The sequence below is a fragment of the Camelus ferus genome, chromosome 8 (genome assembly GCF_009834535.1).
Source record: "Camelus ferus isolate YT-003-E chromosome 8, BCGSAC_Cfer_1.0, whole genome shotgun sequence".
NCBI classification, from domain to species: domain Eukaryota; kingdom Metazoa; phylum Chordata; class Mammalia; order Artiodactyla; family Camelidae; genus Camelus; species Camelus ferus.
In genome coordinates, this window is record NC_045703.1 from 45,778,198 (window position 1) to 45,792,514 (window position 14,317).

The 14,317-nt window shown below is 39.5% G+C and overlaps 1 long non-coding RNA gene across 1 annotated transcript; it reads right to left on the reverse strand.

The window, feature by feature from the left end:
* Positions 1 to 754: 754 nt before the first annotated feature.
* LOC116665528 lies at positions 755 to 12,532 on the reverse strand. The gene is made up of 3 exons (XR_004322199.1): positions 12,521 to 12,532; positions 6,363 to 6,368; positions 755 to 1,629 (listed from the first exon to the last, which is right to left on the reverse strand). It is a non-coding gene; the product is annotated as an uncharacterized LOC116665528 (long non-coding RNA).
* Positions 12,533 to 14,317: the final 1,785 nt, after the last annotated feature.

Below are 14,317 nucleotides of genomic sequence, written 5' to 3' on the forward strand. Positions count from 1 at the left end.
TACTCGTCATTTGAATTTCCGATAGATATTATGGCAAAATTTAAATCTTGTTAATTTACTTTGGCAGCTTGACAAGGGGCTCATTTACAATCCTTTGCGGGAATTGCAAATTTCCCATGCTTCAATTTGGGGTGAGGTGGCATTATTCATACAAGAGCATGTGGTGGAATTCAGGGCTGAACGTTACTCAGAATATATTTTTAACCCATCAGAAGCCTAAGTCATGATTTTTAATGTTTGGAAGAAATGGTACAGGAAAAAAGTCAGTTATAAGCTTAAAAAAATTCCAACATAGTCCAACACTGATATTTATAACTTTTTTCATCTAAGATTTTATCATTGGAATGTTTCGTAGATAAATGCTAAGTTATACCAACCCCTTCCAAAAATCTCCCAAACTTCTTTTGACAAATATCTTGAGCAGTATAGTTTCTTTACATCAGTAAGCTTTTTCAATTTTGGAACTTAAATTCCACAAATGCAGAAAATTGCCCTTTCTTCATTTTACCTCCATCCAAGCCCCCAGTTCAATGCCATGAACATTTGGAATACTGAATGAACTCTATTTCTCAGAAGTGGTGAAGAAGCAGGGCCCAGACCAAGCTAAAGGGAAAAAAAAGTATGAAAAGATTCAAATGCACTTTTGTGGATACTTTGCGAACAGTGAAGCCTCTTTATTCATAGAAGCGATTTAAAACATCCAGGTTGTGTTTTAGAATCTTCTTCACACAAACCAAATGTCAAAAGGGCCTTGGGTTAATATTTATAAAGCATAGATATTCATCTCAAGGGGAAAAAACTTCAAAGCAAAAGATGTTTTAGATTTTTTCTTTTTCAAAATGCAAATTTATCTTTTTTCTGACTTTTATTGCCTTGGACGGTCAGTACTTGATTCTTTTCTTAAAAGCCAATAAAGCACAAGTTCGTAGGATGGTAAAAAGTAGGTAGTACATTTAGAATGATCATATTTCTACCTCAGAGTTTTGGGATCATAAGACAATCAACCCATTACACGTAAGACCAGCAGAAGCAGGAGCTTGGGGCCTCAATACATGTTGGAACAAGCTCTCTTCTAGGAGTGTTTTCAACTTTATCGTCACTCTGATTTCCAGGCACCTCTTAATGCAGTTAACTACTTGCACATGCCGTACATTATTCAAAACTGATGACCAGCATACGGGAAGAAATATGAATTGGTTTCATTACTTCTGTATTTCTTCTTCTGAGTCTCTGGTGGACTTTCATCTAACCTAGGAAGACAAAGCTGAAGAAAGCACTGACCTTTAGCTTCTTAATAAGTAACTAAAAAGCAAACACAGGTGCAATTAAATAATATGTTTTCATTATTTAATCATTAATATTTTCACATGATCAACTTGAAATATGCAAAGTTTAAATTCAATCTGCCAGCTTTGAAATTTACTTTTGAAGAATGCCTTTTACTTTGTTCCCTTTTACTTTGGTGTTGGGAGTTCTCCAACTGCCACCTCGTTTCTGGAATGCAGTACACGCCCTGGTCTGAAGACTCAGTCCTCCCTTCCCTGACGCCTGAGCCTTGCCATGTCCTTGCCATAAGGCATCTTTTCATTTTCTTCTCACTGAACATCCGTCTAACTGAAGAGTTCAACACTGTGGAATACAAAAGAGTCGATTAGTTGATGTTTGTATGGACACTCAATGCATCAGCAACCCAGACCTGTGAAATGATTTCCCCAGTATCTCACAGCAGCTGCAAATCCAGAGATGAACACAGCCTCTCTAATGAGGATGGCAGCACTGTTTCCTCTTTGATGTAGGTCTGAGATAAAAACAAAAACAGAAACAAAACAAGTACTCTGAGGAGATGGGAGCAGGGGGGATCCTACACAAATGCAAACGAAGCTCTAATAAAACTAAGAGCTACCATTTATTATGCTAGCATTTCTCTAACGTCTTTGATGAATGAATGGATGAATTGTAATCCACACAGCAGCCTTCTAATCTTCTATTCTCATCTGCATTCCACATATGAGGAGAACAAGGCACTGAACAGTTAGGTCGTTTGTCCAAGCTCACACACCTAAAAAGGCAGCATCAAAAGCCTGGATTCCAACCCAGTTCTGGCCCAAGCTCCCTGATCTGAACCACTGGGTACATGACTTTTCCATGACTGGCCTTACACAGTTTTCTTAATGTAAATTCATATATTATCAATTTCCCAAATCTCAAATGAAAACACATGACTGGTTAAGTGATTTTTCAAATTTCTGGATTTGCTTGAATAAAAATTAGTTTACTTATATTTTTAAAAACCATAAAAACTAAGTTGTTCTGTTACATAATTAATGAAACAACTTAACTTGAAATGAATCATATTGCCTGAAAAGTTAAATGGTTGGTTGCCAGAGTCCAGCGAAGGCATAAATTTGTAAATTAAAATGTATGTCAACAACATAGCCCTAAATTTTGTTCACAGATGACTTTCTTTTAAAAAAAATAGATTTTCAGCGGGTGTGTCTAAGTTTAAAGCATCACACTGCATTAGACTCCATTAAGGGTTAAACTCTTCGTTGTCCGTCATTTTCTCTGCCCTTGGTTTAGTCCCTGAATGACTCGGATCCTTAGGACCTGTAGGATTGTGGAGCAGCTTTGAGATAATGGATATGAAGGGTTTAGAAGGTACCTGCATGTAGTAACTCTCAGTTATTATCAAGGTTGTCATTTTCATTACTAATAAGGCTTCTCTCTGGATGATGTGTTGGCTCTGTCTGCTCAGTCTGCCTCCCTCCTTACTCCTCCTGGTCTATGTACACTCCCTTCCTCCTAGGGATTCCTCCCAGCTCGTAAGGTTTGGAGGAGCTGTTGGTCACAGTGCCCACCCATATTGGCTTCAAGAGTGGGCTATGGTTCATGGTGGCCCAGTTAGAGATTTATTTGGAATTCCCGAATTGGAACTGAAGCAAAGTTCTCCTTTTACTTTGAATTAAAGGCTCTAAGAATGTAACTCCAAGGCTGTCTAGTGTCCCATTTATGTGCCGTACCTGTAAAGGAGCCAGAGAATCTAAAGCCATTTCATAGGCAGCTAAGCAAAGGAAGAATATACCTGAGTCCAGCTTGACCCTCATCCTTCCAGGAACAGTTATCAGTAATGCCCCATTTATATTCAGTTTTCAGAAACTTGCAATTGAAAAGCTCCCAGCTGAGTATCTTATTCACGCATTTACTCATTCTTGCATGCCTTCATCAGATGTTGTTAGACATATACCATGTGTTGGATTTAAATGGAAAATTATATATTCTGTTCTTGATATTTATAAGAAAATGAGCGGCTGGACAGGTTTCAGAGGAAAATTACAATTCTGGGTGTGTCTGAATCTTTTTAAGGCCTTAGGCTTTAGGGATGTTTCCTGGCTTTCTGATACAGAGTTCTGAGCCTCAGCCCCATGCTAAAAGTAAGACACTGAGGGCCAGGCTACTCTATCTCTCATTTTTCAAAAAAACTAAGTCCAAAATTAATATATATTATTTTTTAGAAATACAGAAAAACACACAAAAGAATATAAAAACCATCCCTAGACCAACCAAAAAGTACCAAGAAGTGACCTCTGTTAATATATTGGTGTATCCGTTTCCAGTAAGACCTCATTTTGTGAGCAAATTCATGGGTCTGTAGGTTGGAATTATTTTGACCCATCAAGATATCATATTCTTTTTTTCCCTCTTCTTTCACAATGAAATTAGATGGCTGTTTAGAGCATAATAAAGATGCTTCAACTAGGTAATGAAAGCAGCAGTGAGCTGTGCCTTCCCATTTGGGCACAAGTCCTGCCTAACTGACAACTGTCCACGGTCAATTGGTTGTGTTCAACGGGGGATAATTAGAAAAGCTGCCTGCAGCTGCTGCTTGGGCAGTGAGGCATGCACGGGGTAACACGTGTGAGAAATTGTCCATGCTGGTAGACCAAAGAGGAGGCAGCAGAAACCTGGAACGTCCAAGTTTTGAGGCTTAATGAGAGCTCTAGCCACATACAAAGAACACCAACTGATCCACGAGTCTGCTCATAATGAGCTCCATCAGAAACTGATCCCCTGGTTTTCTCATAGAGTTCAAGGTCACCCAGTCCTGTCTACTACTCATTGCAGGGAAAAAAAAAATGTGAATTTTTCCCTCCAGCTTTGTGGTAAGTAGAATTACACCACATTTACCCAGACTATCCACAGGAGAGGACTTGCTCCTCCAGAAGCACCAAGGGTAGGTATGACCAGCCCACCTCAGGTCTGGGCCATTAGCAGACAGTAGAATGTACAACTTGTTTCATACGGCATCCTTAGTCCTCAAATTCTCATCTCAGTGAGGTATTCGCTGATAGTGAAATGGTTACATAGACAGGCTGTACAGGTAGGTCCGTGGGTTCAAGTCCCTGAAGCTGTTACTCTTTGGATAAACTCACTCTTTTGGAAATATTAAAAGAGGCAATACTTTAAAGCTTTTGTAACAGTACCTGGCACATAATAAGTGCTCGAGCAATGTTAGCTGTTGTCATTATTTATCCAGCAACTATCAGCATGGTGGTTACATGTTTGGAAGTACCCGTTACAAAGAAATAAATGTTTTTAAAACAAAATAAAAAATGAAAGTGACCAGAAAGATATAGATTTTACTCCCTATATAGTTTACAAACTATTCTTATAATCCTATTTATAATATTTATTTGCTTTAAGAAATTATGGCTAAAGTTTTATTTCAATTATGGCAAATTCTGAAATGATATCTTAATTATTGATTCTGAACCTCTTTCTTAATGCTTATCTTCTACACTGATGAAGTCTTCTTGTCATGAAGTCCTCTGACTCTGGAAATGATGGTATCTTTTTTCAGACTAACCCTCCTACCAACCATCTCATAAAGGGAACAACAACAATAATTATGGCTTTTATCAGAAAGAATAGAATCCAGAAGACAATGGAACCACATCTTTAAAAAAAACTGAAAGGAAAAGAAAACCCTGTCAATCAAGCATTCTATATCTAGCAAAACATCTTTCAAAAATGGAGGTGAAATAAACATATCTCCAAATAAAAAGCTGTTAGAATATGTTGCCAGTAGACCTTTGCTACAAGAAATGTTAAAGAAATTTCCTCAGGCCGAAGGAAAATGACACTAGATACAATTAGGATCTACAGTCAGGAAACAAGAGCATTGGAAATGGTAAATACCTGAATAGACTATTTTTCTCTCTTTCCTTACATTCTTTAGATGTCAGTTGACTGTCTAAAGCAAAAATAACAATAATGTATTGTGATTTATTTCATAGCTAGAGGTTAAAAATATGAAAATAGTACAAAAGATGGGATAAAAAATGCAATTACACTATTATGAGATTCTTACATTATAGGAAAAGTGATATATTAATTCAAAGTAGAATGTGATACTTAAGGATGCATATTATTATCTCAAAATAATATTTATTATAGATTAGTTGCTACTTCAATTTAATAATATTTTCATTAAAATTATTGAAGAAACATCATATGAAAGTTACTTTAAAATCAACACAACTCCCTGGAAAACACTATAAAATTATAATAGGATATAGAAGTTTTCAGTAGGAAAATAAGATTTTTCTCTAAGTATTCAAATTCTTTCTAAGTCATTCTCTCCCTTATGACTCAGAGAAGATTCAGGATAAATCAGGGTGATGTATTTGAAAGATTTAGGTAAAAATACCACAAGTTTTCAGATTTTATTGTAATTCTATCTTTCCCCATTTCTAGCTTTATAATGCAGAATAAGTTTAAAATATGACTATTTTAAAATGCAGTATGCAAGTTTGGGCTAGAGAGCAAAACTCTTCATAGAGAAACTGCCCTTAAAAACTGATAAATTTTAGTTTTATAATAATAAAAATAGCAAATAGTTATTGAGTGTCTATCATAAGTGCCAAGGATAAGAGTTAAGTACAGCACTCTGACATTCAAGGGCCTCTTCATCTAAAACAATGCACAAATAATACAAAAATAATACAAAAAATACACAAACAACTATAATTCAAGATAGTATGCAAAAAAAAAAAATCCAACAAGAAAATTATGCAGTTTCAAAGAAAAGAGATCACCTCTTATTGTAGAGATTAAGAAAATCCTCAGAGCATCGCAGTGGACCTTGAAGGATGAGTAAGGTTTTCTTAGTGAAGACGGTGGGGCTGAAACAATTTGCACGGAGGCACAAAAGTGGGAAGCTATGGAGAGCACAAGGGAGCAAGCCAGTTACTCAGTTCGTCTCTATCGCTAAAGACTAATAGAGGAGTTATCAGTAATAACTTGGACAGGCCAATTAGGGCATTCTCTGAAGGGACATCTAAGTCACCCGGAGAATTTAGAACTTTATTCTGTAGGTTATAGGAAGTCATTTTCCACATGCCTGAGCTCTTGCATAATCAAACTCTATTTTTGGGGAAGATGAATATGGTTGATGGGCTAGAGGCAACAGAGACTACAATCAAAGTCCCATAAAACATCCTTCTCATCTGGAGGATCACAGCATGCCAGAGATTAAACTAGAATGAGACTGGAACAGAAGTCAGAGCTAACTCCTAAAAAGATGCTGCCGTGGGACTCGCAAACGTAACATCATACACTGAATACCCCCAGGGTTGCAGTTCTGCATTAGGCACAGTGTAGCAGATAAAAATGAGTGGCACCTAGCTCTCAAAGAGCAAATCAACACACACACAAAGCACCAAAATACAAGCCAGGACAAAATAGATGCTGTACATTTTTTCTCTCTTTCAGGACATGATCTGGTACCACCTGGCCAACTGCAGCTGAACGGGGCAGACCGGGAGCAGCTGGACCTTGGAAACAGACATGCCCATTAGAATGGAGACATACTGAAAGGACTGACTCCACTTCAGGTGAAAGAGAAAGTCCTGTTTGGCCAACAGGAAGCACAGTCGCCACGTACAGGAAGAAATCCAGAGAAGCCATCTCATCATTCCGTTAACGCTGTGACCCTACCTTTGGCCCAAGCAGAAATAGGGGAGCCCAGAACAGCCAATAATCACAGATACAAGTGAAGAGGCAGGCCATAAGGACACCCACATCCTGTCATCACTAGAAAAGCTCTTCCTAAAAGGCTTGGGGTCAGAGGCAAGATACCAGTACAGGAAGGAGGCAGCAGACTGCTATACACCGAGACCCTGGAGAGCCCTCACAGTACACAGTGTCATCTGGGAGAGCCTAGTCAGGTGCACAACAGGTTCTGAGGCACAGCGAACAGGACAGAAAGACAATGACCAAAACTATAAATTTGAGAATGTATATTGGGACCTACCTATCAAACCAATGAACAGAATTGGGGGCCAAAGTCAGTACCAGTTTCAGATGTTGCAAGCTGAATCGATAAGCTGGAATTATTTAAATCCCCCTTGATTCTGGTCAGGATGTGTCCTGGAGAGTAAGACAATGTTAAGATCGAGGGGAGAGGAAGTCATAGCGATAAGGACAAGAGGAGAGTGGCCAAGACTGGGGAGCCAGGCCTCCCCTGACTGGAATGAAAATGCACTGCATCAACCGGACTGAGCACAGAAAGCAAGTCACCCAGGAAAAAGTTGAAACACATACTTCGGAATATTGCAAAATTCCCTGCTGTTTCTTCTCAAAGATGCTTCAGTATAAAGCTGAGGGGAAAAGTCTTTGTCATTTATCCTTAAAGTTGGGAGGAAAGAGGGGAAACATTTCACTGGTGAAAAGATATCTGAAAGGAACCACAAAAATAAAAATTCAGATTCAACCTTTTTGGTCTAATTAATACCATGCATTTGAGTAGAGGAACATTTATTAAATTCATACATATATCTATGGGCTCTTTAAAAATTCAAAACATTAATTATCAGGGATGCTTTTGGGATAAGAATTAAGCTATGAAATTCCCCATTTCATGAGTCTAGTAGGCTGAATTGAAGTATTAGATTTGAGATTATAAATCACCTTGATTGACCCAAGTCATACACACTGGCTCCAGACTCACAGTAAATTCTTGGCTTCTTCTTTTTTGAATACCTCTGGGAAAGAATTTTGTCAGCAGCATGATAGCATAGAAATGTGATATTATGCTCTGCTGATTCTCTGATGAGTGAGATATTGGACTGAGAAAGAGAAAAAGTGAAATTTGGTAACATGAACAAATAATAGGAATATAAATTAGTATTTAACTGAACTCATACTATTCAATTCTCTACAGTACTTGAAGACTTCTTTGCAGAAAAATAGTTTTCAACTTTAACAAAGAGCTACCTTTCAACTAAAATATGTTTTTAAGCTTAAGAACTAAAATTATCATTTGGATTTATATAATAGCATTTTGAGATAAAGCGGCAGAACCTAAATCTGGCTATCTTAAGCAACAAGGCAATTTAACAGAAAGATTGAGCATTCATAGAATTGCCACAAAGCTGGAAAATTGGATCTGAAAAACAAAAAGTCACCTAGGGCTCCTGGGGCAGTCAACTGTAATCCCAGCCCAGGTCATAGAACTTCAGGCCCCCACCACCAGTTCTAAGCTGAATGAATCAATTTCATCTCCAGATTCTCGAGTCCTAGATTCAAAGTTGAAAATTCCAGAGAGAATGCCTAACTGGCCAGACTAAGTCACATGCAATTCCCTAGCGGTAACATGCAGAGGGAGAGAGAAACTGACTCCTTTAGATTCCACCAGGGAAGGTAATTTCCACTTAGATGACGTACAACTGGGGACTTCAGTGGAGCTTGAAGTGCAAACAGTAAGGAATATTAGATATTACACAGTGAAAAACAATTACAGGTGTCCACTACAGTCCACCGTTTGGGTTGGGTCCACAAATTCTTTCCTGCCTAACACAAACCAGTTATCCCTAATAGAGCTGAGAACACTCTCACTGCCTCCCCAAAGGGAAATGCCCAAGTTAAGTATCTGCTGCATCCCAGCTCTTACTCCAGGATCTCCAGTTGATGTACACTTTTCCCCACATCTGTAACATGTGGCCAAAATATAAATACAAGCACAAATAACTTACCCTAGAAAGTAGGTGAACAAGAGAGTAGAAAGAAGAGATATCAGCTGAAATATTTATATACAATTGATAGAGTGGGAAGTCGAATATAGTTGAGGTTATAGTCCTTATTTCTACAAATCATCAAGTTATTACTGATATTCAATGTTCAACATTCACAGAAGCAGCCATTCATCAGTTTTTTCACTTTCCTTCTCAGCAGATTCCATGTCCCCTATGCTTCAGTCAGCACAGGTGGCGGGAGTGCTTGACTTTGTCAAGTTACCCACAGCTTATTGACTGAGGTGCTGAGCCCTGGGAGGTACTGTGTTCATGAAGTTGCACTGAAGTGGGAGATGGTGGAATGAGGAGGCCCCCTGGGATCACATGGGCTCCATGTTCCTCCCAGCCACCATGGAGATCAACACTAATATTCTTTATTAACCAAGGCCCCTTTCTCAATTCTACAACACAATAGTCTCTTTTTATCCTGACAGACCAAGGGTATGATGAGCCAAAAATAGCCAGTGGCACCCAATTCACTAATACCATTGTTGTCTCTATGTTGGAAGCATTCTTACCTTGGGGCTAAGGCGTTTGAACCAGCTAAACCCAGCCTGCAGGGATGAGAAGTGAAAAAAAAAGAAAACTGCAAGCAGATGATTAGGAATAATTATCCTTTAGTTCACAGACCCTAATATCAATCACCACTATCAAAAATCTCTTTGGGTCAGACCATTTATAGGATCATGCTGACCTTTCTGACAGTTATGGAAATAATGCTCCTTTTGTCTCTGATAGTTCAGTGGAGCTACCTGGCCTCTGCCACTTCTGGAACTTCCAGTCAACACTGAAATCATATAGCTCATTTCTACTGTGTGGTCTCCTACCAGAAACCTCAGTCAGAAAATTGCTCATTCCATAAGTGCTTTTCCTTTGCCAGTGCCTGCCTGAGGACCTTGCCGAAGGGAGCGGACTGTAAGACAACTGAGAATGTAGTCGGACAGGATGCTCATGAGGGATCACTCCATATTTCCGACGTATAAAATAATACATTCCTTTATTCTACAACAAGAAATGTTTTTATCTGGCCCAATATTCTGTGGGCTATAGTTGAAACCAGTTTTGGGTTAATCAGCCAAATTATTGGAACCACATACAGCTACTCAGGTTTGCTCCGAATGCAAAAATGTCTGGTGAGCACATTCATAGTTAAAAATTCAGCTAAATATGTGATTGTATTCCTCCCTGTTGATCAAGTACCATCAGTCATTCCCACCTATAGTCCAGAGATATTTTCCCATAAAATTAGCAAAGCCCAGCGATTCCTGTGTTATGTAAACCTTCTCATCCAAGGAGTGACATTGCAATCTGTGCTTAAGTCATGGTGAAATTTAACTCTAGTCATTTCTCAGAGCACAGCTGAGTGTAAGGCAAGTGAGGAATTTAGAGAATGGGTGTCCTCTTTCAAGAAGACATATTTTCCTTAGGCAAAAGAATAAGAGTCTTCAAGCAAAAGATGAGCAATCAGAGCCGGGAGGGGAGACTGTGTTTCTGGGAAACAGAAACTCCATATAGGGTGGGGATTTGGGTTACTCAGACACAGGTCCTCTCGTGGTCCCCTTCCTACTGCCCACTGTCTACTCTTTTCTGATCAATGACTACACATCCATGGAAGTGACATACAAAGTGAAAAATGTATTTGGTTGATGTAATTTGGCACACTTCACAATCAAAATCTGCTTCTGAATTTTGTCTTTTGCAGCCCTACAGCTGTGAAATAATAAACTTTTTCATCATGGTTACAGAACATCCCTGAATTTCATTCCATGGCTCAAACTGAGAATTTAGAGATTTAAGTTCATCACTTCCTGGCTTTAAGCCATTCAATGTTATCAGAAGCAGTCACCCATCAGTATTTCATCTCATTCATACTGTTTTTATGGTGGTGACAACATGGTCCACCAGGAACCCCTTCTCAATGAATCCTTGATTACAGATGTCCAGAAGCAATCATTTCATTCACTGTCTTATCACTGCATGCCATGGGCTGCTAGATTACCACCCCAGAGAAATAATACGATGTTTAACTCCTTCCATGCTATCTAGATTGAGAATTTGTCTCCAATCCCCCACATTTCCTTAAAGCTCTGGCACTGAACTTCAATTTCTGATACAAATTTCTGAATAATTTTGTTCAGAGACTGTGTAGATTCAAATCCCAGCTCTGCTTCTTATTAACCAAGCAAACTTGAGCAACCTTTCTGCAATTCAATTTTCCTCATCTGGAAATCAGGATAATAGCCCCTACCTCAGTGGCAGTTACAAGGATGAGGAGGTTAACACATGTAGACATTTAGAGTGTGCTTAATAATTGTTAGCCTATTCTTATAAAACTAAGGGTAATTAATATTTTACTATTATATTATCAGCCAAAATTCTTGTCCATAATTGAAAGAAACCACATCTGGACATCTTAAGCAAAAAAAAAAAAGAGAAATTATTAGACTGTCTGATGTCACAGAATGGATGGGAGGTGGGAGGCCCAGGCTTGGGAAACATGAGGGGCAGGAGAGATGCTGAGGGCTGGGATGTCACAGCCTTCACTGCACGCTCTGGGCAGCAGGATGTAGGGTCCACACACCGCACTGCTACTGTGAAAGATAGACTCCAGCCAAGTCCAGATACTTCTGTCAAGACTTGTTACAGAAATGACAGGCCAGCCAAGAAACAAGCACCACTCGGAGGGATGAAGTACTCAGATTTATTACACCGGCGGGCTCAGAGGGGCTTCTGCTCCGAAGCTCTGAGCACCTCCAAGACGTGTGCATGAGGTTTTATAGGGCTAATTACAAGCTTGGGGTATTCAGCCAATAGGCATGGAACAGCTTTAGCAGCATCATTATCACAAAAGTAGAGGCAGGGAGGCAGCAAACCAACATTTCAAGGCCAGATATGTCTCTTTGAAAATCCAGCTGGCTAGCAAAAAAAAAAAAAAAGAGCAAGGAATCAGCAAACCAACACTTGTTACACTTAGATTTACGAGTTAGCTTGTTAGCCAAGCCTGTCCTTCCTTTTCAGACTGAAGCTCCAAGAGAAAGCCCTCATTTAGTTAAGCCTTTATCCATGCTCCTGGCCACTAGCTGTCAGCAAGACTGCGTCATGGGAGTCTCTCCAAATGGGAGGCTACTTGGAAAAGGGACCTAGATCTTGAAAAACAATGACAAGTGTTGAATTCATTTGGTAGCATTAGTGTCACAAAATGCCAATGATCTATCATCCATGAGTATGACAACATGTGACCAACATGAAGTTTCCTCTGATCAAAGTCTGGAATTTAAGTGCCAAGGAAAGGAGGCTTTGGGCTTTTCTGAATGTTTGCAGCGTCAAGGAACACCATCCTCACCAAGACACGTCCCCGAAGAGACAAAAATATTGCGGCAACTTGTTCAACTCTGTCTGACATCATCTCCTCCCCTCCTGGTCCCTTTCCAGGTCAGGAACCCATGCACCTTCTCCCACCTGTTCCAGGAGAGGGAGAGACCCCTGAGAAATAGGTCAGAGATGTCTCAGGGAGGGGTCGCCTTTGCTCAACTTTGAAAAATAGGTCATTTTGTAGAAGGAAGAAAAGATAAAGCCAGTCTAGCCACCGAGACAAGGATGACCCAGGCCAGCAGGACTTGTCTCTCTCTCTGGAAGTTTCATCATGAGGATAATGAGATAGAAAGTTTGAAGAAAAAGTTAAGGCTGGTGTGTGGCACCCCTTAGTTGACAAGCTGATTGAAATTTAGCCTGAAAACCTTTTTAAAAATGGGGGCAGGCTCACAGCCTTGGTGACAGCAACATTTTAAAACTGAAGCTTAACCTGATATTCCTACAGCACAGGTTAGCAAAAAAAAAAAAAAAAAAAAAAAAGCCAAAGGCAAGGAAATAAGCTAGGATTGCAAGAGTCTATTCCTTCTCACCTCCTTCTTGAATTTGGATGGAAGGTCATTTTGGAAGAAACTTAGGGCATTTGCAGCAAACAAAATTAGGATTTTTATTACAACATCAAAGAGCAATGGAAGCCCACAGAAATTATTAGGTGAGATTTGGATTAATGAACTAGATTGTCATGGATGAGCAAGGCCAGTTTAGCTAATAGTGGTGGTGGTGGTACAACAGGGTGAAAAGTTGACAAGTCAGTGTGGCAGAATAGCCTACTGAGAAATCAATGTCTTGTTTTCTACTATGGAGTTAGTATTCCCCATTCCCATATGCCCATATTTTTTAATTGAAGTAAAGTTGATTTATAATGTTATGTTAGTTTCTGATGTACAGTATAGTGATTCAGTTACACACACACACACACACACACACACATATATATTCCTTTTCATATTCTTTTTTATTATAGGTTATTTCAAGCTATTGAATCTAGTTCCCTGTGCTATACAGGAGGACCTTGCTGTTTATCTATTTTCTATATAGTAGTGTGCATCTGCTAATCCCAGACTCCTGATTTATCACTCCCCTACCTCCACTTCCCCTTTGGTAATCATAAATTTGTTTTCTATGCCTGTGAGTCTGTTTCTGTTTTGTGAATAAGTTCATTTGTGTCACTTTTTAGATTCCTCATATAAGTGATATCATATGATGTTTTTATTTCTCTGTCTGACTTACTTCAATTAGTATGATAATCTCTACGTCCATCCATGTTACTGCAAATGGTCACATGCCCACATTTCAGAATGTGGTCAGAACTTGGAGTCTTTGATATGAAGGATCTTACTAGCCCTTTGTGGAATTTCATTTCAGAACATAATGGAGACTTTTCAGGAGGGGTATTCTGCCAGGAAGTCAACTCTTAAATCAACTTTGGTTTTCATATCCTAAGTCTATCAAGCATTAAACAAGACCATCAGAAAGGGAGGAAATAGATGGAAGAGGGGTGTGGCCCAGTCATAGTGATGTTGTTGGTTTCCACAGGTGCAGGGACCCAGGCCTTAAAGGCTCGTATGGTCATTCCCATTTCAGCCTCAGCCACTCCCAATAGGCTGAGACTGAGTGGACTTGTATCCCTGCCCTACAGTGACCAACTGTCCCAGTTTGTTCCAGGAGAGTTCCCAGGATTCAAGACTTTCAATGTAAAATCAGGAGAGTCCTAGGTAAACTAAGGCAAGTTGGTCACCCTCATCTCGGAAGCCTGTCTGCCTTCACAGATGGAAGAGAGCTTCTACCAGAGCTGCTGGTTTGCAAATGCAGTAATGCAATGGCTATACCCCCTGCCCCATGGACAATCAGGGACTGCCCACATTTTCCTGCATTAC